Source organism: Macaca mulatta, chromosome 1, assembly GCF_049350105.2.
Source record: "Macaca mulatta isolate MMU2019108-1 chromosome 1, T2T-MMU8v2.0, whole genome shotgun sequence".
In the NCBI taxonomy this organism is placed as follows: Eukaryota; Metazoa; Chordata; class Mammalia; order Primates; family Cercopithecidae; genus Macaca; species Macaca mulatta.
Window position 1 is genome coordinate 207,779,951 of NC_133406.1, and position 25,287 is coordinate 207,805,237.

At 47.4% G+C, this 25,287-nt stretch overlaps 1 protein-coding gene across 9 annotated transcripts in view; it reads right to left on the bottom strand.

The window, feature by feature from the left end:
• AZIN2 (antizyme inhibitor 2) overlaps window positions 1-479 on the bottom strand; it is a 42,037-nt gene extending 41,558 nt beyond the window's left edge. For 8 of the 9 annotated variants that reach the window (XR_013413374.1, XR_013413375.1, XM_028843774.2 and 5 more), the window contains exons 1-2: window positions 340-479; window positions 126-246 (exon numbers count right to left, since the gene is read on the bottom strand). The gene's annotated coding sequence lies outside the window, so the exon portion shown is untranslated. The other variant, XM_028843806.2, reaches the window with a different exon arrangement.
• Between the last annotated feature and the right edge of the window lie 24,808 nt (window positions 480-25,287).

Consider the following 25,287-nt stretch of genomic DNA (forward strand, 5'->3'; position numbering starts at 1 on the left):
GGGGCCGCAAGCTCCTGGGACTGAACGGAAGGCCAAGGTTTTTTCTGTCCGAGTGACTCCTACCGCGTGCAGTGACTCCTACCGAGTGCAGGGCCGAGGTCCCCCCATCCCCCAGGGCCCCTTACCAAGCTCCGTCCTCCTTCGCGGGGGCCAGAGCCAGGCGCGCTGCTAGGGGGGGTCGCCGGTGACCTCGGAACTTGTGCAACACCCCGAGGAGGAGTGGCAGTTGCGGAGCCGAGGCCCCTGCTGACAGGAGGCAGAAGGGGCCGGGGGGCAGGTCAGCACCAGAGCGGAGGGCGTCCGCTCCCCGAGGCTCCCCAGGCCACTTTCCGCACTCGCCTTAAAACGCATTTACACGGCTTCGGCCCATAAGTCTCCCCAGCGAGTGAATCGGCTCCTCGGCGCCTCCGCTCTCTCGCTCCCCCGGGATCGGGTCCCGCGGCCTGCGCCCTGCCCGCCCAGCAGCCACCGACCCCCACGCCCAGCCTTCCGCCCGCAGCGCGCTTATATAACCCCAGCCAGGCCCCGCCCATGGCGCCGAGGCCCTGCCTCCGCTTGGCCGTAGCCCTGGCAACCGGGTGCCGCCATCCCATTGGTCGATTCCGACATAAAGCACTCAGCTCTGCCCGCCGGTGCCGCAGTCTTCTCCCTCGGAGACCTGGCGGTGACTAACCCACGCTGGGAAATCGGAACTACAGGGCGCAGCCACACGGGTGGGACACTTACACCCTTGCATCTTAGGTCTTAAAGAGTGAGCGGGACCGGGAAGCCTTTTCTGCGTCTGCCTCAACTTACTTCGTGGTACCGCTCTTGTCTGCCGCAGGAACTGCTCACTCATCTCTCGAAACCCGGTTCAAATGACATGTCCTTGTATTACTTTTGTAATAAAATTCTTTTTATTTAATTGTCTCTTCCAGGCATCTTCCCGACTCCAACTCAAAAGGCATCTAAAATGTCTTCAGAGAACCTTTTTGTGACTTTCCCAGTTCAAGGCAATCCCTCCCTTTATCACATCCTCTGAACCCGGCAAACTCTTACTCGCCTCTCAAGAGAAATGTGTCTCCTTCTTCAAGAAGCTTTCCCGGACTTCCTCAACTCAAAGCATTTATTTTATACCGGCAAGTTGCTGCTCACCCATCAAAGTCCTGTATAATGTCACCTCTGTTGAACCTTCCATGACCTGCCTGGCCCCAAGGAACACAGCACTTAGTCTGTCTGGACCCCTCACTCATTTAGTTCTTGTTACCCATAGTGTGAGATTCGTGTTGCTATTTTACACTTCTTGGTTGGTTACACTTTGCACCTAGTTTGTGATTTCCCAAGGGCAAGGACTGAATACCCTACTCAAGTGCCTGGAGCATGGCATAGACAAGAGTGCTGAAGAAGATTCAATAGCTGTTACTCAAAAGCTGACTCAAAAGTTCATCTGGAAATGTAAGCATACAAGAAGAGTCAGGACATTCTTGGAAAATAAAAAAAAAAAAAAAGGGCTTCCTTTATCATATCAAAAATTTTTAAATAATGCTGTAGTCCTTTTTTTTTTTTTTTTTTTTTTTTTTTTTTGAGATGGAGTTTCACTCTTTTTGCCCAGGCTGGAGTGCAATGGTGCGATCTCAGCTCACTGCAAACTCTGCCTCCTGGGTTCGACCGATTCTCCTGCCTCAGCCTCCCAAGTAACTGGGATTATAGGCGCATGCCACCAAACCCAGCTAATTTTGTATTTTTAATAGAGATGGGGTTTCACCATGTTGGCCAGGGTGGTCTTGAACTCCTGACCTCCAGTAATCTACCCGTCTCGGCCTCCCAAAGTGCTGGGATTATAGGCGTGAGCCACCGCGCCTGGCCAAAACTACAGTCTTTAAAACAGTATGGTGCTGGAGCAGGAAGAGACAGTGGTAAAACAACAGAGTCTACAGCAGTCCTGTATACATTGGAGATTGGTACACAATGAAGGCAGCATTTCAAATCAATGAAGCCAAAGGGGTTTTGGTCTACCGTGTCTTCATGTCCCCTGCTAGGCTATGGGCTTTTTTTTTTTTTTCTCTTTTGAGACAAGGTTTGGCTGTGTCACCCAGGCTGGAGTGCAGTTACATGACCTCAGCTCACTGAAACCTCCACCTCTCAGGCTCAAGTGATCCTCCAACCTCAGCCTCCCAAGTAGCTGGGACTACAGGTGCATGCCACCATGCCATGCTGATTTTTGTATTTTTTGTAGAGACAGGGTTTCGCCATGTTGCCCAGGTTGGTTTCAAACTCCTGAGCTCTAGCAATCTGCCTGCCTCAGCCTCCCAAAGTGCTGGGATTACAGGCGTGAGCCACTGTGCCCAGTGACTTTCTTTTTAATCAGTGGCACTTCTTGTCCTGCCTTAGTGTCTCCCTAGGACACTCTGCACAACCTAGTTAGAACATGCTCAGTACACCGATGGTGCAGGGCAGGGACCAGAGGCAGGGAGAGCCATTTTCTGCTGCCTACCCAGCTGGGACATATAATGGCTGGGTGTCCTTGGCTGAGTCACCCTAATTGGATCTGGGTCACTTCTGCCTGGCTTGATTTCCCCCTGTGAACTGAGAGGTTTCAGACTGATTTCTCTGGGCCCTTCTGCCTGGAACCTTCTTGTTTTCTATGCATAGGAGCAGCATTTCAGGAGGCAGCTTTATAGGACAGTCATTTGTAGGCCCTTTCTTTGAGATTAGTAGTCATTTGCAACACAGTATGAGCACAAGTATCTACCAATCAGGAAGGGTAGATTAGGATGGCCGTGGCAGAAACCTTTAAAGATTAGACTGAGAGGAGAGGAGCACCTGAATAACTTTGGCTCTACTTTTAGTTTAATCATTCTTTGAGCTGGCTGCATTTGGATGTCATGGTCTGGGTCTGCCCTACCGGCTTTTTTCATCACCTAGTAGGCACATAATAGGTACATTCAATATGTTTACTGAATGAATCAATAGAGGTAAGAAGAAACGAACCAGAATCCAGTCTGTCCATTTGGAGTCTATCAAGGGTAAGTAATCAGAGCAGAAAAATCTGCACCCTGGACTGAGTACAGATAGGCTGTGGCTTTTTCTTTTTTCCCTGATTGTTATGTGATGTCACTGAAACTCCATGACAACCCTATGTCATAGGAGCCACATTTGTTCTCATTTTACAAATGAGGAATATAAAGCTCAGAAAAGTTCAGTAACTTGCTCAGGATCACACAGCAAGTAAGGGTAAAGACTAGATTTAAATACAAGCCAATCCTGACCTTTAACCTTTATGCTTGACTGCCAGTCAGTGGCTGAGAATTCTGGCCCCAGCTCAGCAAAAGTTACACACTCATCCTGCCAACTTCCAACCCAAAGGCCGGTAGCTTCTCTTCTGCTTGTCTCTCATGCTACCTCTGTCTTAGCATCTATGATTGCTGTGCTGAGCCTTCAAGAACATGGAGCAGAAGCAGGATAAAAATCTTCTGATCTCTAGTCAGAATCATGTTAGCCAAGTCAATCTATCCTTCATAAACCAAGAGTAATCATAGTCACAAACGTTGCAATAATAAAAATGCCTTATTAGTACATAAAACTGGAGAGTTTGAAAAATACTTTCCTGTTCATCATTTTATTCAGGCTTCCCAAAATTCCACCAGTATTAATTTCTTAGGGATGCCATAACAAAGTACCAAAAACGAGTAGCTTAAAATAACAGAAATGTACTGTCTCCAGTTATGGAAGCTAGGAGTCTGGAGTCAGGGAGTTGGCAGGGCCATGCTCTCTCTGATGGCTCTAGGAGAGAATCTTTCCTTGCTTCGTCTAGCCTGTGGTGTTAGCTGGCAATCCTTGGCATTCCTTGGCTCGTAATGCATCACTCCAGTCACATGGCCGTCTTCTCCCTGTGTGTCTTCATATGATCTTCCCTCTCTATGTGTTTGTCTCTGGGTCCAAATTTCCCCTTTTAATAAGGATGCTTATCATATGGGATTAGGGTCCACTGTAATGACCCCATTTTAATTTGATTACCTCTGCAAAGTCCTGTTTCCAAATAAGGTCACAATCTGTGGCACTGGGGGTTAGGACTTAAAAATAACTTTTTACAAGGATGCAATTCAACCCATAACACCACCAAACACTTCTTTTTATACAGTTGACCAAACTATAGATCCATGATGACACCTAGTTGCAAGGGAGGTGGGAAGACATAGTCTTTAGTTGGGTACATTGCTGTTCCTCCTACCCCACCAATAAAATCAAAATACTAATGAAGACAAGGAGAGTAGATATTTTGTGATAACTAGTAGGGAAGATTATTTCTTCCTTTTAAAGATCAGCATATCACAGGGTGCGGCAGCTCATGCCTATAATTCCAGCACTTTGGGGGGCTGAGGCAGGTGGATCACTTGAGGTCAGGAGTTCGAGACCAGCCTGGCCAACATAGTGAAACCCCATCTCTACTAAAAATACAAAAAATTAGCCGGGCATGGTGGTGGGCACCTGTAATCCCAGGTAGTGGGGAGGCTGAGGTGGGAGAATCACTTGAACCCAGGAGGTGGAGGTTGCAGGGAGCCAAGATTGCACCACTGCACTCCAGTCTGGGCAACAGAGCAAGACTCCATCTCTAAAAAAATAAATAAATAAATAAATAAATAAAGATCAGTGTATCAGTTGCGATGGTTTTAATGTGTCTCTCAGAAAGCTTGGGTTGTAATTTAACACCCAATGCAACAGTGTTGGGAGGTGGGGTCTAATGGGAGATGTTTAGGTCATGAGGGCTCCACCACCATAAATGGATTAATGCCAATTATAAAAGGGCTCAAGGCTGTGAGTTCAACCTCTTGCTCTCTCTTGCCCTCTCCACCACCTTCCACCATGAAATTATGCAGCAAGAAGACCTCAACTAGTTGCAGCTCCTCAGTCTTGGACTTCCCAGCCTCTAGAACCATCAGCCAATTTTCTGTTCATTATAACTTATGCAGACTCAGGTATTCTGTTTCAGCAGCACAAAATGGACTAAGACACCAGTTCAGAGTGATTATAGAATTTATTCCACAGGGAGAAGTAGACAGAGAAGTAAACAAACATTATTTGAACACCCATTGTGTGACAGACATCATACTGAATGTGTACAAACACATAACTGCATTTAATCTTTAGATAAGCCTTTAAGACAGGCATTATTAGCCCCATTTTACAGGTGATAAAATTGGGATTAAATCCTTTGTCTAAGGTTACCCAGCTAGTGAGTATCAGAGTGGAAAGTTCACTCTGGTCTATCTGACTATGCCAGTGAGATGGGCTCTGAGAATAAGGCATGAAGCTCAGAACAAAGAATGCCAACACCAGGCCAAGAGCAAACAGCAGAAGACCTGAGCAGTGGCTGGAACCCAGGTTCAGACACCAGATAAATTGGCAGAACAGGCACCAACCCAAAGTCACCACTGCAAACTCTTTGAAGGCACCAGTGAAATGGAAACCCTGAAGTAACTAGAAACCCGAAATAGGAAAGCAGCCTTTGCAAGGTCAGAGCTACTTGCAAATTAAGGATAGAAATGAATCATAACAGTGGCCACCATCTATTGTGCATCTACTATGCTCTAGGCACTAACAGCTAAGAACCCTAGAGAGGTTACTATCATGCAGCCTTGTATTAAGATTTATATAACTCTGGGCCGGGCACAGTGGCTCATGTCTGTAATCCCAGCACTTTGGGTGGCCGAGGCAGGCGGATCACCTGAAGTCAGGAGGTTGAGACCATCCTGGTCGACATGGTGAAACCCTGTCTCTACTAAAATACAAAAAATTAGCTGGGCATGATGGCGGGTGCCTGTAATCCCAGCTAGTGGGGAGGCTGAGGCAGGGGAATCACTTGAACGCAGGAGGCAGAGGTTGCAGTGAGCCAAGATTGCGCCACTGCACTCCAGCCTGGGTCACAGAGTGATACATCTCCAAAAAAAAAAAAAAAAAAAGATTTATATAATTTTTAACTCAATAACCCTAAGAGGTATGTGCTGTTTAGTAACCCTGCGTTGCAAGGGAGGAAACACACATAGAGAGGCTAACTAACTTGCTCAAGGTCACACAGAAAATAAGGGGCACCACTGCACTATATACACTTTCCCCATCTTCACAACAAGCCTGCAAGGTGGGAACTATTATCTCATTCCACAATGGAGGAATCTGAGGCCCAGAGAGGTCAACTGATTTGACTAAGATCACACAGCAGGTAAGTGGCAGAGCCTGGAGTCAAACTCAGGGCTGTGCACTGGTGAGGAATTTGAAATGGAGAGGCCGAGGATCATGTTAGAGCAAACCCTGGGGCCCCAGCTCTTCGAACCCTGAATTCTAACTGTTAGAGCTGTCTGTGTCACCTTGATACAGGAACAGGCAGGCAGAGGCCCTGCCTGTACCTTAGAACCCAGCCTAGGACCCAGCACTGAGAAGACAAAGCTCAAGTGTGTTGACTGAATTGGGGATTATACTCACAACCCTTCCCTAGACAGACAAGATGCTAAGAGGCTGAATGTGGTATTTGGATTTATTTGTGTTTATTTGCATTCTCTTTTAGGCTACACACAAATGTAAACAAAATAATAATAGTGTGTAACAATTAAGGAATTCATACAGTTTCTCTGAAGCCAGACCTGAGTCATTTCTAACAAATGTGATGAGAAAACAACTATTTAAAAAAAATTACTCAGCTGAAAATTCTCACTTTCTCCAGCTGCTGTCTTCAGAGCCACCTGGGAGGGGAATAAACAAGGCTGTTGACTGCAGCTCTGTTCCACATTCTCTGATGGTTCTCAGGCTTGGGCCTGCATCAGAATCACCTGGAGGGTTTGTGAAAACACACATTGCCAGGCCCTTTTCCAGAGTTTCCGATTCAATAGGTTTGGGGTGGCCCTGAGAATATGTATTTCTTTTTTTTTTTTGAGACAAAGTTTTTGTTCTTGTTGCCTAGGTTGGAGTGCAATGGCGTGGTCTTGGTTCACTGCAACCTCCACCTCCCAGGTTGAAGCAATTCTTCTGCCTCAGCCTCCCAAGTAGCTGGATTACAGGCATGCACCACCACGCCTGGCTAATTTTTGTATTTTTAGTTGAGATGGGGTTTCACCATCTCGGCCAGGCTGGTCTTGAACTCCTGACCTCAGGTGACCCACCAGCCTCAGCCTCCCAAAGTGCTGGGATTACAGGTGTGAGCCACCACGCCCAGCCAAGAATACATAGTTCTGACAAGTTCCCAGGTGATGCTGATACTACCAGTCCAGGAGCCACACTTTGAGAGCCCTAACCTAAATAGACCTGAAGCACATCAGGCAAAGAGATCAAAGCTGTGTACCTTTGAATGAAGGCATCAAGCCCTTACCCCAGCCCCTCTCTGGCAAGGAGGTCTGGTGGGCCAAAAACCAACCTGGGCTGGAAGGCTATACTATCTCTAGACAATAGGAGCACATCCATAAATATATACACCTACTACGTACCCACAGGAATTTAAAACAAAAAAATTGTTTTAAATAGGAATACACACTTCAGGGGTCTATAAGCTTGAATCCATCTCTTGGGGCAACCTCATTTACTGTGTGACCTTGGCAAAGTCACTTATATTCTGTGAGCCTCACTTTATTCATCTGTAAAATGAGCATAATAAGACTGTCTGCTTCCCAGAGCTGCTGTAAGAAATTCGTGAACATGTAAAATCCCCTGCCTAGTGCCTGGCATGTACACTAGCAAATGCATTCCTTTTTTCTTTTTTTAGACAGAGTCTCGTTCAGTCACCCCAGGTTGGACTGCAATGTCACGATCTCGGCTTACTGCAGCCTCTGCCTCCCAGGTTCAAGCGATTCTCATGCCTCAGCCTCCCGGGTAGCTGGGATTACAGGCACACCACCATACCCAGCAGGGGTAGGATGGGAGAAGCAGCCCCATAAGGAGGTTTAGGAGGTGAGCTGAGAAACACCCAGCAGGGCCCAGATGCTCAGGAAGTGGGACAGCACAGTATGGGGTGGGGTAGAATTCCATTTCCCCTTGCGTTTTCACAGGGGCAGAGGTTGATGTGCAGAGCACTGAGTCATGCAAGCCGGACCCAAGCTGGGCCTCTTTCTAAATTGCTATAGTAGTCATGTTCGCTCGGAAAGCTGTTCACTCACGCCAAGAAAGAGCAGACCCAGGCAGCCATGTCTACAGATGCTCTGCTCACCTCCCCTACTGCTGATGGACTCATAATTGGGCACCATATCCCTATGCCTCCAGTTAGCGGACCAATCAGAGACACAGCGACTGGAGTCGGGTGATAGAGTGAGATCTGGGGTCAGTGGAGTCCACTCGAGAGAGAGCCAGAGTTTGCCTCTGTCTCTGAGGCTTCCAGCCATTCCTGGTGTCCCTGAGAGATTCTGAGTTCTTTCAGGAAGCCTCCCTCACAGAGGCAGCACAGCAGAGTCCTCAACCACAGGACACAAGCAGTCATGCTTCCTACTCTTCAACCCAGGCTCCACCATTTATCCAATAATGTGACCCTGGGGAAGTTACCTAGCCTCTCTATGCCTCATTGTCCTCATCTGTAGGATGGAGATAATAAAACTGCCTATTTCATGGGGTTGATACGGTAAGCAAAGAGGTAACCATGTGCTCTAGTCTGAATGTTGGTGTCCTCCCCAAATTCATATGTTAGAATCTGATACCCAGTTTGATAGTATTAAGAGGGGGAGCCATTGAGAGGTGATTAAATCATTAAGGGAGGTCCTTGAGTCTTTCACCATGTAAGCATGCAGCACAAAGTGTCATCTTTGAAGGAGAGAGCAAGTTCTCACCAGACGTCAAATCTACTGGCACGGGCTGGGGTGTGGTGGCTCACGCCTGTAATCCCAGCACTTTGAGAGGCAGAGGCGGGTGGATCACTTGAGCCCAGGAGTTCAAGACCATCCTGGGCAATATGGCAAAACCCTGTCTCTACAAAAAATACAGAAAAAAAAAAAGCTGGGGAAGTTGAGGTGGGAGGATCACCTGAGCCCAGGAAGTCAAGGCTGCAGTGAGCCATGATTGTGCTACTAGACTCCAGCCTGGACAACTGAGCGAGACCCTGCATCAAAAAAAAAAAAAAAATCTGCTGGCATGTTGATCTTGGATTTCCCATCCTCCAGAGCTGTGAGCAATACATTTCTGTTGTTTATAAATGACCCAGCCTCAGGCATTTTGTTATAGCAGCACAAATAGACTAAGACAGGACTCTTATGTGGTTGTAATCAGATGGCAGCCTGAACTAGAGTCACCTAGAGGCTCAACTGGGACACTGGGATAGCTGGGCCTTTCTCCCTTTTTATGTATGTCAGGGCCCCACTATGGGGTTTCCACTTGGTCTCACAGCAGGGGAGCTGGACCTCTTATCTGGTGGAACAGGACTCCTAAGAACTCAAAGGCAGAGCTTGCCAGGTCTCCTGAAAATCTCAGGTTCAGAACTGGCTCAGCATCACTTTCTCTGCATTCTACTGGTTAAAGTGGGTCAGAGAGTTGTCCCAGATTCAATGTGAGATGGGACTACACAAGGCACATATATTGGGAGGTGCGGTTAATTTTTGGAGACTAGCTGCCATAAAATCCATCCAATGTCTATGTGTCCACTGTCCCTACCCTGTCAAAGTCATCATCCCTAGCCTGGAGGTCTGCAATAATTTTCTAAATAATTTCCCTGTATTGCTCTTAACCTTCCACCAATCTAGCCCAAACACTGCAGACAGGGTGTTCTTATGAAGGTGATATCAAAATGCAAATTAAGTAAAGATTTTGCCTATTAAAAACCCTGCAATGACCTCCCTTTGCTCTTGGGGCAAAGTCTCAGATCTTCAACAAAGCCTACAAGGCCCTTCATCCGGGACCCTGCCCGAGCCTCACCTCTACCGGACACTCTCCCTGGCCACCATTTTCCCAGCCCTCCTCTAGCTGCTGCTGCTGTTTCTTTCTTCTTCTTCTTCTTCTTTTCTTCCTCTTCTTCCTCTTCTTTCTTCCTCTTCCTTCTTCCTTTTCCTCTTCCTTCTTCCTCTTCCTCCTCCTTTCTTTTCTTCTTCCTCTTCTTCCTTCTTCCTCTTCTTCCTTCTTCTTCTTCCTTCTTCTTCCTCTTCTTCCTCTTGCTCTTCCTCTTTTTCCTCTTCCTCTTGTTCTTCCTCCTTTTCCTCTTCTTCCTCTTCTTCTCTTCTTCCTTTTCTTCTTCTTGCTGTGCTACTTTTCTTCATCTCTTTCTCCTTCTTCTTCTTTGAGATAGGCCTCTCTCCCTCACCTACACCTAAGCTGGAGGGCAGTGGTGCAATCACAACTCATTGCAGCCTCAGACTCCTGGGCTGAAGGGTCCTTCCACCTCAGCCTCCAAGTAGCTGGGACTACAGGCATGTGCCACCATGCCTGGCAATTTTTTTTAGTGATGAGAGTCTAACTGTGTTGCCCAGGCTGGTCTCGAACTCCTGGGCTCCAGTGATCCTCCCCTCTCAGCCTGCCAAGTAGCTGGGACTACGGACACAAGCCACCGCACCCAGCATTTCCAATTTATTGAACCTGCCATGCTCCTTCCTTTCCTGGGACCTCTGCACTTGCTGTTCCTCTGGACCATTTTTTCCACCTCTTCATCTGACCAACTGCTGCTCATCCTTTAGGTCTTGGCTGAAATGTCCTTTCCTCAGAGAGACTATCCCTGACGATTTGGATCACTCAATACATTTCTTCATTTTGAGTAGAGGAAAACCCAACTCAAACTGTCTCAAGCAAAAAGGGCATTCATTGCCTTATGTGACAAAGTCACTGAGGGATAAAAGTTGACACAAAGACTAAATCCAAGAGCTCAAAAATGTCATTGGGGATCTGTTCTGCTTCAAGTCTCAGTGCTGCCTTCCTTAGAGTGGGCTTCTACCTCAGGCAGGCTCTCAGCGCCCCCCCCAACACACACACACCCTTATCCTCCACTCCACCCTGGACCCCAGCCACTGCCTCCTAAGCCAGGTTCCTCGATGTGCACATCTCTGATTGGCCAGACCTGGGGCTTGAGCCCCTTGCCCAAGATGAGATCAGCCCATTCTTACCATATGGAATGAGAGTAGGGAAGGTATGGTTCTCCAGTAGAAAAATGGGGTGTTGTAACCTGAAAAGGGGGGATGAATTCTAGCCAGGAAAAAAATGCCAATGGATTTGCTTATTCTGTTTGTCAGCACCCTGAGTGTTGCCCTTACATACTGGGGCACTCTTTTCATCTTTTATTATTGTTTGTTTATTTTGTCGTTGTTGTTGTTTGGGGGTTGTTTTTTCTTTTTGTTTTTGTTTGAGACAGGGTCTTGCTCTGTCCCCCCGGTTGAAGTGCACTGACATAATCACGGCTCACTCCACCCTCTATCTCCCAGGCTCTAATGATCCTCCCACCTTAGCCTCCTGAGTAGCTGGGACTACGGGCATGCACCACCATGCCTAGCTAGTTTTCGAATTTTTTTTTTTTTTTTTTTTTTTTTTTTGTAGAGAAGAGGGTCTCCCTATGTTACCCAGACTGGTCTTGGACTTCCGGGCTTAAGTAATCCCCCTACCACTGCACCCAGCCCCAGGGCACTCTTTTGCCTTAGGATCTTTGCACAGGCTACCCCTTCTGCCTGAAATGCTTTTTAAAAATATATAATAATATAAATCCTTTTTGCTTTTTTTGTTGTTGTTGAGACGGAGTCTTGCTCTATCGCCCAGGCTGGAGTAAGGTGGCACGATCTCGGCTCACTGTAACCTCTGTCTCTTAGGTTCAAGCAATTCTCATGCCTCAGCCTCCCAAGTAGTTGGGATTACAGGTTCACATCACCAAGCCCAGCTAGTTTTTGTATTTTTAGTAAAGATGGGGTTTCACTATGTTGTCCAGGCTGGTCTTGAACTCCTGACCTCAAGCAATCTGCCCGCCTTAGTCTCCCAAAGTGCTGGGATTACAGGCATGAGCCACTGCACCCGGCCTATAAATCCTGTTTTTAAAAAAAGTTTTGTCTTGAAACTCATACAGAAACTTTCCAAAAATAGTACATATCTTTCACCCAGATTCCCCAAATGTTAACATTTTAACAATTTTGCTTTCCATTCATATATATATATAAAATATATATACACATAATATATATGTGTGTGTGTGTGTGTGTGTGTGTGTGTATGAATACATGGATGGGTAGATATGGATAGACAGATAGAGGTATAAATTATTTATTTTTTCTGAACTGTTAAAGAGTAAGTTGCAGACATAATGCCACTTTACACCTAAATACGTCCACGCGTATTTTATCTAGAATGTGTTTCCTCCAGATATTCCCATGGCTCACTCTGCACACAGCACACCCTCACTTCCTGCAAGTCTTTGTTCAAATGTCACCTTCTCAAGGAGGCCTACCCAATCACCCCTTTAAAATTTCAACCCGCCTTTCTGTGCACTGTTGTCACTCTCAATCCTCTTACTGCTCTCTACTTTTTCTTCTTCAACAACAACTTTCACTTTCTAGGATACTGTAAAATTTATAGGTTAAATCTGTATATAATTTAAGTTCCCTAAGGATAGGAATCTTTGAACTTTTTGTTTACTGATATATCCCAAGCTCCTAATGCAGTGCTTGGCACACAGCAAATGGTTCATAAATACCTATTGAATGAATGAATAAATGGAGTAACCCAAGGTCATAGCGAGTGAGTGGCACAGTGCTTTCATCTGAACCTATCACAGGTCAGTCACTGCCTTCAGAGCTCTTCTGTGACATCCTCTGGGGCTGCCTGGGCTCTCAATGGGCCCATCTATGACACTTTTTTATGTAGCCTCTAGCCATTGTGGGGGTGACCCAAAGCAAAATTATGAGCTCTCAATTTTGTCATTGTTACCTCTGACGTTTCTTTTTTCTTTTCTTTTTTTTTTTTTTTTTTTTTGAGACAGAGTCTCACTCTTTTGCCCAGGCTGGAGTGCAATGGTGTGATCTTGGCTCACTGCGACCTCCGCCTCCCAGGTGCAAGCGATTTTCCTTCCTCAGCCTCCCGAGTGGCTGGGATTACAGGCACATGCCACCATGCCCAGCTAATTTTTGTTTTGGGGGTGTTTTTCTTTCTTTCTTTTTTTTTTTTTTTTTTTTTTTTGAGATGGAGTTTCGCTCTTGTTGCCCTGGTGTGATCTCGGCTCACTGAAATCTCTGCCTCCCGGGTTCAAGCGATTCTCCTGCCTCAGCCTCCCGAGTAGCTGGGATTACAGGCATATGCCATCACGCCTGGCTAATAATTTTTGTATTTTTTTAGTAGAGATAGGGTTTCACCATGTTGGCCACGCTGGTCTTGAACCCCTGACCTTGTGATCTGCCCACCTCGGCATCCCAAAGTGCTGGGATTACAGGCATAAGCCACCGTGCCCAGCCTGACTTCCCCTTTTCACCGCTTTCCCCACTCCAAAACCACTCTTTGCCCTCATGTTTCTCCCACATGGCAACTATTTCCATCTCATGTGGCAAGAGGCAGGGCAAAGTGGTGTGAAGACACTGGGCAGGGAGTCCTTAGAAAGGATTCACTTGCCTCTTTGGGTCTCAGTTCCCCACTCTGAGATTCCCACGATCTCTGAGACTCTTGGTGACTCTGATAGCATCTGCCAGTCTAATCTCTTTGTACATTGACCTAGGGAGTCTGGATTGAGATTTGCAGACTTTTCCCTGATAGCAGAATGTGTAGCTCATTCTCCCATGAAAAGCATCACAGACAATAGATGAAAAAAGTGTTTTCGAGTCTGTGGTTACTGCTTCCCTGCCTCTGGGTTTGGGAACTAGACAAATCTGGATTTCTATCTAAAGCTGCCACATCACTTAGTAGTTCTATGACCCTACCAATTTGCTTCAGTTTTCTGAGTCTCAGTTTTCTCCACTGTAAAGTAGGTTTAATAATATCTTCTCTGGAGGGTTGTTGGAAGGAGTAAATAAAAAGATGCACGCAAAGCACTTTGCCTATTACCTGGGACACAGAAAGAAATAGCAGCTGTTATTAGCATCTGTCTTAATCCATTTTCTGTTGCTTATAACAGAATCCCTGAACCTGGGTAATTTATAAAGAAAAGGAATTTATTTCTTAGAGTTATGGAGGCTGTTAAGTCCAAAGTGGAGGAGCTGCATCTGATGAGGACCTTTCTGCTGGTGGGGACTTTCTGCAGAGTCTCAATGTGGTACAGGGCATCGCATGACAAGGGGGCTGTGCAAGCCAGTTCAGGTCTCTCTTCCTCTTCTTATGAAGCCACCAGTTCCATTTCCTGAGAACCCATTACTCCCTCAATCCATTAATCCATGAATGAATTAATCCATTCATTAGGGCCGAGGCTTGATGGCCCAATCACCTCTCAAAGGCCCCACCTCTCAGTATTGCCACACTCGAGATTAACCTTCAACACGAGTTTTGGAGGGGACAAACATTCAAACCATGGCAGCATCTGAGCTCTGAGTGGATTCCTGCTGCAGCTGTGACCACATGGTCAGGGAGCATTTCTGGAGTCCTCTCTGCATAGCAAGTGTGGGCCTGAGCCCTGTGTACAGCTGCTGTGGGGCTGGTTTGGTGGGCAGAGTCTGTGGCTATTTTGGTCCTATTGTCTAGACAGAGTTCCCTAAGGCCACCATCTCCCTAGCATAGAGGCTGAGCCCAGAAGTCTGAGTCATAGAAAGCACTTGAAAGTCCCTGGGAAAGCCATCTGGGCCAGGAGCACTTAGAATATTTTTCCCTACATGTCTCTTTTATTGAAATATTATATTCATCATTTATTGCTGCATAACAACCTCAAAACTTACTAATTTAAAACAACAAACATTGATTACCTCACCCAGTTTCTGAAGGCCAGGAATCAGGAGGCAGCTTAGCCATGTGGCCTGGCTCAGGGTCTCCCATGAGTTTGTGGTCAAGCAGACAGCTAGGGCTGCCAACATCTGAAAGCCTTAGCTGGAGCTGAAGAATCCACTTGCAAGCTCACTTACATAGCTGTTGGCGGGAGGCTTTAGTTTCTTGCCCCTTGGATTTTTTCACAGGGATGCCTAACACATGGGTTCTCCAGAATAAGTGACCCGAGGGAAAGAGAGATTGAGACCAAGACAGAACTGCAGTGTCTTTTTTCCTTTTTTTGAAATGGAGTTTCACTCTTTTCTCCTAGGCTAGAGTGTAATGGTGCGATCTCAGCTCACAGCAACCTCCACCTCCCAGGTTCAAGCAATTCTCCTGCCTCAGCCTCCCGAGTAGCTGGGATTATAGGCACCTACCACAACACCTGGCTAATTATTTGTATGTTTTAGTAGAGATGGGTTTTCACCACGTTGGTCAGGCTAGTCTTGAACTCCTGACCTCAGGTGATCCACCTGCCTCAGCCTCCCAAAGTGTTGGGATTACAGGCGTGAGCCACCGTGTCCAGCCTGCAGTGAGTGTCTTTTATAACTAATCTCAGGAGTGACACCCCATTACTTCTGCCAAATAGACCAACCTGATACAGTGTGAGAGGGGATGATACAAGGGCATGCACACCAGTAGGCAGGAGTCTTTGGGGGCTCTTTGGGATTTTTTGTTTGTTTTGAGACAGAGTCTCACTTTGTTGCCCAGCCTAGAGTGCACTGGTGTGATCTCGGCTCACTGCAACCTTCCAGGTTCAAGCGATTCTCCTGCCTCAGCCTCCTGAGTAGCTGGGACTACAGGTGTGCACCATCATGCCCGGCTAACTGTTTTGTATTTTTAGTAGAGACGGGGTTTCACCATGTTGGCCAGGCTGGTCTCAAACTCCTGACCTCATGTGGTCCACGCACCTTGGCCTTCCAAAGTGCTGAGATTACAGGTATGAACCACCATGCCCGCCTGAGGAATATTTTGAGTGCCACCTGCCATGGACATAATTCATATATGATGAAATTCACAGATCTTAGGCGTACAGTTTTATCAGTTTTAACAATCAATTTTTTTTTTTTTTTTTTGAGACGGAGTCTCGCTCTGTCACCCAGGCTGGAGTGCAGTGGCACGATCTCGGCTCACTGCAAGCTCTGCCTCCCGGGTTCATGCCATTCTCCTGCCTCAGCCTCCCGAGTAGCTGGGACTACAGGCGCCCACCACCACACCTGGCTAATTTTTTGTATTTTTAGTAGAGACGGGGTTTCACCATGTTAGCCAGGATGGTTTCGATCTCCTGACCTCGTGATCCGCCCGCCTCGGCCTCCCAAAGTGCTGGGATTACAGGCGTGAGCCACAACGCCCGGCCTACAATCAAATTTTTTTTTTTTTCGAGATGGAGTCTTGCTCTGTTGCCAGGCTGGAGTGCAGTGACTTGATCTTGGTTCACTACAACCTGCCCCTCCCGGGTTCAAGCAATTCTCCTGCCTCAGCCTCCTGAGTAGCTGGGATTACAGGAGTGCGCCACCACGTCCAGCTAATTTTTGTATTCTTGTTAGAGACAGGGTTTCACCATGTCGGCCAGGCTGGTTTCGAACTCTTGACCTCGTGATCCGCCCACCTCAGGCTCCCAAAGTGCTGGGATTACAGGCGTAAGCCACCGCGCCCCAGCCCAACAATTGAATATTCTGATATAACCCACACTCCTAGCAAGGTTTCAAACATTTTCGTTACATCAGAACGTTCTCCCATCCCCTTCCCAGTCAATCCCCTCTCACCCCAAGTAACTACTGACCTTATTTCCATTTCTGTATAATCCACAGTTTTGCCTGGTCTATAATGTGATAACATTGGAGTCATAGAGTATATACTCTTTTGTGTCTAGCTTCTTTTGTTCGCATAATGATTTGAGATTCATCTACGTCATTGTGTATCAATGGTTCATTTCTTTTGATTGTTGGGTAGGCACTCCCACCTTTGTGTGGTTCTCACCCTTATTAAATGTGCCCTATAACATGACATCTGGCAGTTAACTCTTCATTTCTACTTCTACTAGACTGTGACCTACTAGACTGTGACCCGCTCAAGGACAGAGGTTGTGTGTATCTCATTTATTTCTGGGTCCCCAACATGAGCTCAGTGCCTGGAAGGCAGTAGACCTGGAAACTGTCACATCCTGGAACTTGAGAGTTGGTGTGATGGGAAGTAGGGAACCGCAGGGAGTTGAGGGGCACTGACAAGGAGACCTGATCACTGGGACTGGAAATCACTCCAAGACCCACCATCCACGGGCCCCACGAGCTCAGAGGACTCTCCAACCAGAAGTTCCAGGACAGAAAGGGGGTTCCAGCCCAATGAAACACAGAGTGGGCAGTAAGTCCACAGCTGTTAATCTAGGGCTCCGTCTTCCGGCCACTGGAAAACTCACCAACTGGGGATGGGCCTGAAAAGAAAGTAAAAATCTATTTTCTCTCACTTGCTTCTCTTCCTCTTTCACCCAGAGTGCACCTGACAACTAGATCCAACCCTCAGGCAGAGTTTGAAACCTCTGACCCCTCCAGATCCACCCTTTCATGCTGCTCACACTGGCCCCACCCTCAGCAGGGCCATGAGGAGATGAGGGTTGAGGCTCCAACACCTGCAGGCTTTCTGGAATCCCAGAAGCCCTAAAGCATGGACCTAGGGGTCAGAGCTGGCACTGAGTTCCTGCTCTATCACCCTCTGTCTGTGTGACCTTGGCCAGATTACTTCCTCCTCTGTAAAACAGGGCCATAATTCCAGCTAGCAGAGTAGGTAAAGGGCTACTTACCTGACAGAAGTAGAGGGCTAAGTGCAGTGGCTGAGAAAAGATGGGGTGACTTGGTGGTGGGAGGAGCCTGTGAGACCTTCTCTGTTTTTCCAGAAAGGTAGAATTAGCACCAGAGGGCCAGGCGAGGTGGCTCATGCCTGTAATCCCAGCACTTTGGGAGGCCAAGGCGGGCGGATCACCTGAGGTCAGGAGTTCGAGACCACCCTGACCAACATGGTGAAGCCCCGTCTCTACTAAAAATACAAAAATTAGCTGGGCATGGTGACGCATGCCTGCGATCCCAGCTACCTGGGAGGCTAAGGCAGGAGAATTGCTAGAACCCAGGAGGTGGGGGCTGCAGTGAGCCAAGATCACACCGCCACTGCACTCCAGCCTGGGTGACAGAGCAAGACTCTGTCTCAAAAAAAAAAAAAAAAGAAGTAACACCAGAGTCCACAAGTGAGAACAAAAGCTGAGAAATGCTCCACCTTCCAAGCTCAGAAGCTCCCCTCAAGGGTTGATAGGAAGTGCTATTTCAGCAGAACTAGCACTACGTACAGTGCTGGAGCTATGCAGGGCTTGTGAAAAGAAGCCACCTGTCCCTGTCTCCCTCAGGGTAGAGCAGGCAATTCCCGCGCAAGACAGGTTCTGCAATATGACCTTATTACTTTATCAAGGGGACCAGTCAAATTCTCCTCCCATTGAATACGGGCTGGCCTTGGTGACTGCTGCTAACCTAGAGAATGCAGCAGAAGTTACAATGCACAATTTCTCAGGCTAGGCCAAAAGAAACTTTGTAACTTCTTCCTTGGTCTCTTAGAAAGCTCAACCTATAGGCACTCCTTCTTGGTACCCAGGTGCTATGCTGTGAGAAGCCAAGTCACATGGGGAGGCCATGTTTAGGTTCTCCAGGTGACAGTCCCAGCTCAGGCACCGGTCATGTGAGTGAAGCAACCTCCAGGTGATTTCAGCCCCCAGCCATTTGAGTCTTCCCAGCTAAGGTCCCAGACATCATGACGCAGTGTTTAGTTATGTACTGTTGCATGGCAAGTTACCCCCAGAATGGAACAGCTTAAAACAACAAATATTTACCATCTCACACAGTTTCTGATAGTCAGGAATCCAAGAGCAACATATCTGGGTGATTCTGATTCGAGGTCTCTCATGAAATTGCAGTTAAGCTGTTGACCAGGGATGCAGTCATCTACTTTCTCTGGGGCCACAGGATCCATTTCCAAGCTCATTCATGTGACCATTGGCAGGAAGCCTCAGTTCCTCTCCAGGTGGGCCTCTCCATAGAGGCAGCTGGCCTCACAACCCGGCACGTGGCTTCCCCCAGGGAGTGATCCAAGAGACAGAGAGGCAGAAGCCACAATATCTTTTTTTTTTTTTTCTGAGACAGGGTCTTGCTCTGTCAGCCAGGCTAGAGTGCAGAGTGGCACAATCACAGATCACTACAGCCTCTACCTCCTGTGCTCAAGCAATCCTGCCTCAGCCTCCCAACTAGGTGGGACTACAGGTGTGAGTCATTGCACTGCACTGGTTACCTTTTCTTTCTTTCTTTTTTTTTTTTTTTTTTGAGACCGAGTCTTGTTCTGCACTGGCTAATTTTTTAAAAATTTTTTGTAGAGGCTGGGCGCAGTGGTTCACGCCTGTAATCCCAGCACTTTGGGAGGCCGAGGTGGGCGGATCACGAGGTCAGGAGATTGAGACCATCCTGGCTAACACAGTGAAACCCCGTCTCCACTAAAAATACAAAAAAAAAATTCTCCGGGCGTGGTGGCAGGCGCCTGTAGTCCCAGCTACTCTGGAGGCTGAGGCAGGAGAATGGCGTGAGCCCGGGAGGCGGAGCTTGCAGTGAGCTGAGATCGTGCCACTGCACTCCAGCCTGGGCGACAGAGCAAGGCTCAGTCTCAAAAAAAAAAAGAAAAAAAAAATTTTTTTGTAGAAACAGGGTCTCCTTATGTTGCCCAGGCTTGTCTCAAACTCCCGGCTTCAAGCGATCCTTCTACCTTGGCCTCCCCAAGTGCTGGGATTATAAGCATAAGACACCGCGCCCAGCCTCACAATATCTTCCACAACCTAGCCTCAAAAGCAACATACTATCACTTCTGCCATATTCTGTTGGTCACACAGACCAACCTGATATGGTGTGGAAGGGGACTACACAAGGGGGTAAATACCAGCGGGGAGGGGTCTTTGGGAGCCATCTTGGAGGTCACCTACCATAAGCAGAGACCAGCCATCCCCACTGTGCCTTGTGAAACTCGTGACCCACAGATTCCATGACCATGATGAAATGGTGATTGTGTTATACCTCGAAGTTGAGGCTGATCCGTTACAGTTACACAAGCTAACGAACAGAGCTAACTAGGACAGTAGCTAACTGGAACAGAGCCAAAAGAATCATTCATCAGGCGTGGGGTGCCACCAGAGGGCGTCTGACTTCTCCTTCCCTGATGATGTTTGCTGAGCGACTACAGTTGCCAACCTGCCCTGGTGCTATGGAAATAGGGGAAAGGGCATGGAGAGGGAAAGCCAAGGATGTGATCAGGTGGCAAGGAGTGGCAGAAAGATGGATTCTGAGATTTTTTCTGAGACAGGCCTCTGTCCACAGGTCCCAGGGCTGGGGCAGCAGAGGGTAGATGTGATGGGGGAGCAGGCCTGTGGGGGGCAAAGAGGTGCACTGTGAAGGGTGAGCCAGAGCCCACCTGCAGAAGAGAGCGACTTGGCAGCAAGCCCTTTTGCAGCGTGCTACTCCATCCCCCTGTGTCTACAGATAAGGAGCTAAGCAGCTATGATGTCCGAGAGGACAGGAACACAGACACCTCTCAAGAAGCAAAGAGGAGATCAGCCAAGGGCCAGCAGGGGACACCTAAGGAAACAAGTCCCTTTTTTCCTTCTTGTTTTGCCCCACCAGAGGGCAGAGAAGAGAGAGCAGACCTATCTCCTCTCCATGCCACAAGGCCTGCCTGCTGGACTGTGAGTCCCAAAGGAGACTGACCTTTGAAAATGGAAAGACCAAGTTAATGGCTAAAACAAGAGACTGCATTAATAACTAAAAATGACTGAAAAGTTTTGGAACCAGCTGGAGATGTCACCAAGGGGGACAAATGTCCATCAGGAAAGGGGATGACAGATTACAGTCAGTAGAAATTATTTTTAAAAATAACTGTTAGGCCAGGCGCTGTGGCTCATGCCTGTAATCCCAACACTTTGAGAGGCTGAGATGAGTGGATCACCTGAGGTCAGGAGTTCAAGACCAGGCTGGCCAACATGGCAAAACCCCATCTCTACTAAAAATACAAAAAGTAGCTGGGCATGGTGGCACACACCTGTAATCCCAGCTACTCAGGAGGCTGAGGCAGGAGAATTGCTTGAACCCGGGAGGGGGAGGTTGTAGTGAACCAAGATCAAGCCACTGCAGCATCCAGCCTGGTGACAGAGCAAGACTCCGTCTCAAAAACAAAGAAAAAGAAAAATACAAAAATCAGCTGGAGGTGGCGGTGCCCACCTGTAGTATAGTCCCAGCTACTTGGAGAGGTCGAGGCTGAAGGGATCTGTGATCGTGCCACTAAACTCTAGCCCGGTCAATAGAGTAAGACCCTGTCTCAAAAAAAAATAAAAAATTGTTTGATATTTACTTTAAGATTTTGATTTGTCTAAATCAAACTTATCCCCAGAGTTATTGTTGTTACTGTCCTTGGCTGCTCCTCTTTTACCTCATTCATTCGCTCACACATAAGCACTCAGTGTATGCCAGGCACTGTGCTTGGCACTGGCCCTGGGAATCTGTGATAAGTAAAACTGACTCAATCTCTGTCTTCATGGAGCTCATAATCCTCTTGGAGAGGGAGATTTTTGTTTGTTTGTTTTGTTTTTTGAGACAGAGTCTTGCACTGTTGATTGGGCTGGAATGTAGTGGCGCAATCTTGGCTCACTGCAACTTCCGCCTCCCAGGTTCAAGCTATTCTCCTTGCCTCAGTCTCCCAAGTAGCTGGGATTAAAGGTGCCCACCACCACGCCCGGCTATTTTTTTTGTATTTTTTTAGTAGAGACGAGGTTTCACCATGTTGGCCAGGTTGGTTTCAAACTCCTGACCTTGTAATCTGCCCGCCTTGGCCTCCCAAAATGTTGGGATTACAGGTGTCAGCCACCGCGCCCAGCCTTTTTTTTTTTGAGATGGAGTCGCTCTGTCGCCAAGCTGGAGTACAGTGGCATGATCTCGGCTCACTGCAACCTCCGCCTCCTGGCTTCAAGTGATTCTTGAGCCTCAGCCTCCTGATGACAGGCACACACCACCACACCCAGCTAATTTTTGTATTTTTAGTGGAAACGGGGTTTCACCATGTTGGCCAGGATGGTCTCTGTCTCCTGACCTCGTGATCTGCCCACCTCGGCCTCCCAAAGTGCTGGGATTACAGGTGTGAGCCCGGCCTGAGAGGGAGATATTAAATAGCTAATCGCACAAATACAGGCTATGATAAGTACAGTTAATTAGAAGTATAGCCAATTAGTCACACATCCTGTCCATTCAACTTCCATATCTCCTAAGCCTTCTGCCGCTTCTCTCCATCCTGGATGTCTCTGCCTTGGTTCAGGTTATTTCCTTGGCTCTGATCTCCTACCATCCAGCCGTTTCTCTACCCTTCCCCCAAGAGATCTTTCCAAAAGGTAAACTCTCTTTTGCACACAGCTAATTGTTCCCCAGCATCTATTCTTCCTTTAGTAATACAGCCTCTACCTTGTTGGCTAGGCACATGTCTGTCCAGAATAAAAGCTACATTTCCCAGCACCCCGGCCACTAGTTGTGGCATTTGTAACTAAGTTTCGGCCAGTGCCATGAGAATGAAAGTAGTGGGTGCAATTCCAGGTTATGCCTTTAGAGGGAAGGGGGACATCCCCCACTGCCCTGTTACTCCTTCCTGCTGGCCGAAATGCAGAAGTGATGGTGGGAGCTGGAGCTGCCCTTTTGGACCACAGGAAGGAAGCTGCATGTTGATGTCAAACTAAGGAGAACAGAAAAAGCCAGGGTTCCCTGATGGTAGAGCCACCATATCCACTCCCGCTTGCCTGCCAGGGTTTTGACATAAGCAAGAAGTAAACGCCTATCTTGTCTAAGTCATTGTTATTTTGGAGTCTCTGTTATAGTAGCTGAGCCTGTTTCCTAACCACAGTAGTTTCCTATTATCCAGTTTCTCTTTCTGCAGTTTCACTTACCCAAGGACAAATGCAATCCAAAAATATTACATGGGAAAATTCCAGAAATAAACAACTCATAAGTTGTAAATTGCATGCTTTTATGAGCAGCATGATGAAATCTGGAGCCATCTCATCCAGGATGTGAATCATCCCTTTGTCCAGCATATCCATGCTGTATACACTACCCACCAGCTAATAGCTTAGTAGCTGTCCTAGTTATCAGATCAACAGATCACAAGAAGGGTGAGCAGAGCACAGTAAGATATTTTGAGAGAGAAAGGGATTATAGTCACATAATTATAGTGTATTGCTATAATTGTTTTATTATTAGTTATTGTTATTAATCTCTTGCTGTGCCTAATTTATAATTTTTTTTTCTTTTTGAGATAAGGTCTCATTCTGTTGCCCAGGATGGAGTGCAGTGGCACAATCACAGCTCACTGCAGCCTCAACCCCCTAGGCTCAAGCAATCCTCCCACTTAACCCTCCTGAGTAGCCAGCACTACAGGTCCATGCCACCATGCCTGGCTAATTTTTGTGTTTTTTGTAGAGATGTGGTTTTACTATGTTGCCCAGGCTAGTCTCAAACTCTTGACCTCAAGCAATCCTCCCTCCTCAGCCTCCCAAAGTGCTGGGATTACAGCTGCGAGCCACTATGCCTGGCCCTAATTTATAAATTAAATTTTAGGCCAGGCATGGTGGCTCACACCTGTATTCCCAGCACTTTGATTCCCTCCACAAGGATTTCCTCATGGGCCGTGTCTAATATGTAACATTTCCCAGTTGAGGGTGTTTTTGTTGCTGTTAATATCATAAGCCTTTTCTTGGAAGCTGATGACTTTTATGGAAATCAGAATTTGGCCACAGTGACCTAAAAACAGTATTAGAAAGGCTTTGCTTGTTCAGGTGGCTTGGGCTTAGCCAGTTCTTTAGAAAACCACATCTCATGGTTGTGGTTCGGGAGACAAAGGAACAGGAAGAGATTGTTGCAGAGATTGGGAAGGCGCCCTAGGTCAAGTGGGTTTGTGAAGCCCAAAAAAGGCACAGGAGAGATGCACTCTGCCAGGTGGGAGGGAGTTGGTCTGTGTGGGCAACTGGAACTTAAAGTCCACAAACCCCCTGGAACTCAGTCTACATCTCTACTGACCAAGGTAAGTAGGTCTTGCCATACTCAGCAAGAGCTTCCTGTCCAGCCTCTTGGTCTGACCCTCACGAGGGATAGAACAGTTAGGATGGGTAAGGTTTTGCTGCAGAAGAAACAACTAGGGAAAATTTAAGCTACTGGACCTCTGTAGCTTAAAAATAACAAAATGGCTGGGCGCGGTGGCTCAAGCCTGTAATCCCAGCACTTTGGGAGGCCGAGAGGGGCGGATCACGAGGTCAGGAGATCGAGACCATCCTGGCTGACACAGTGAAATCCCGTCTCTACTAAAAAATACAAAAAACTAGCCAGGCGAGGTGGCGGGCGCCTGTAGTCCCAGCTACTCGGGAGGCTGAGGCAGGAGAATGGCGTGAACCCAGGAGGCAGAGCTTGCAGTGTGCTGAGATCCTGCCACTGCACTCCAGCCTGGGCGGCAGAGTGAGACTCCATCTCAAAAAAATAAAAACTAAAAAAATAAAAAAATAAGGCTGGGCACAGTGGCTCACGCCTATAATCCTAGCACTTTGAGGGGCCAAGGCAGGTGGATCATCTGAGGTCAGGAGTTCGAGACCAGCCTGGCCAACATGGCAAAACCTTGTCTCTACTAAAAACACAAAAACTAGACAGGCATGGTGGCATGTGCCTGTAATCCCAGCTACTCGGGAGGCTAAGGCAGGAGAACTGCTTTAACCCGGGAGGTGGAGGTTGCAGTGAGCTGAGATAGTGCCACTGCACTCCAACCTGGGTGACAGAGCGAGACTCCATCTCAAAAAAATAAAAAATAAAAATAAATAAAACCCTTGCTCATGCTACATGCTCATTTGGATTGACCAGGGGGCTCTGCTGCAGGTGGTTTGTCTCTCAGGGACCTAGTCTGGTGGAGGTTCCGTCTCAACACAGTCTGCCATGACTGCTGAGGCCAAAAGAACATGTGAATCCTGCCCTGGCTCTCAAAAGCTTCTCCCTTGAATTGTCATGCACAATACTTCTCTTTGCATTTCATTGGCCAGTGCAAGTCATATGCCCTCACCCAAGTTCAACAGAACAGAAACAAATAATCCTTTCATAGGGAGAGATATCAAATACTTGTGGAAAACAGTACAGTCTGCCACAAAAGAAAATGCTGTGTGGTGGGAGATTTCACTAGCTGTGTGATTTCGAGAAAGCCAATTAACTATGCTGAGTTAAGCCTCAGTTTTCCCATGCATCAAATAGGGATATAATAGTTCTGACAAATTAGCCGGGTGTGGTGGCATGTGCGTGTAGTCCCAGCTACTCAGGAGGCTGAGGCAGGGGAATCGCTTGAACCTGGGAGGTGGAGAGTGCT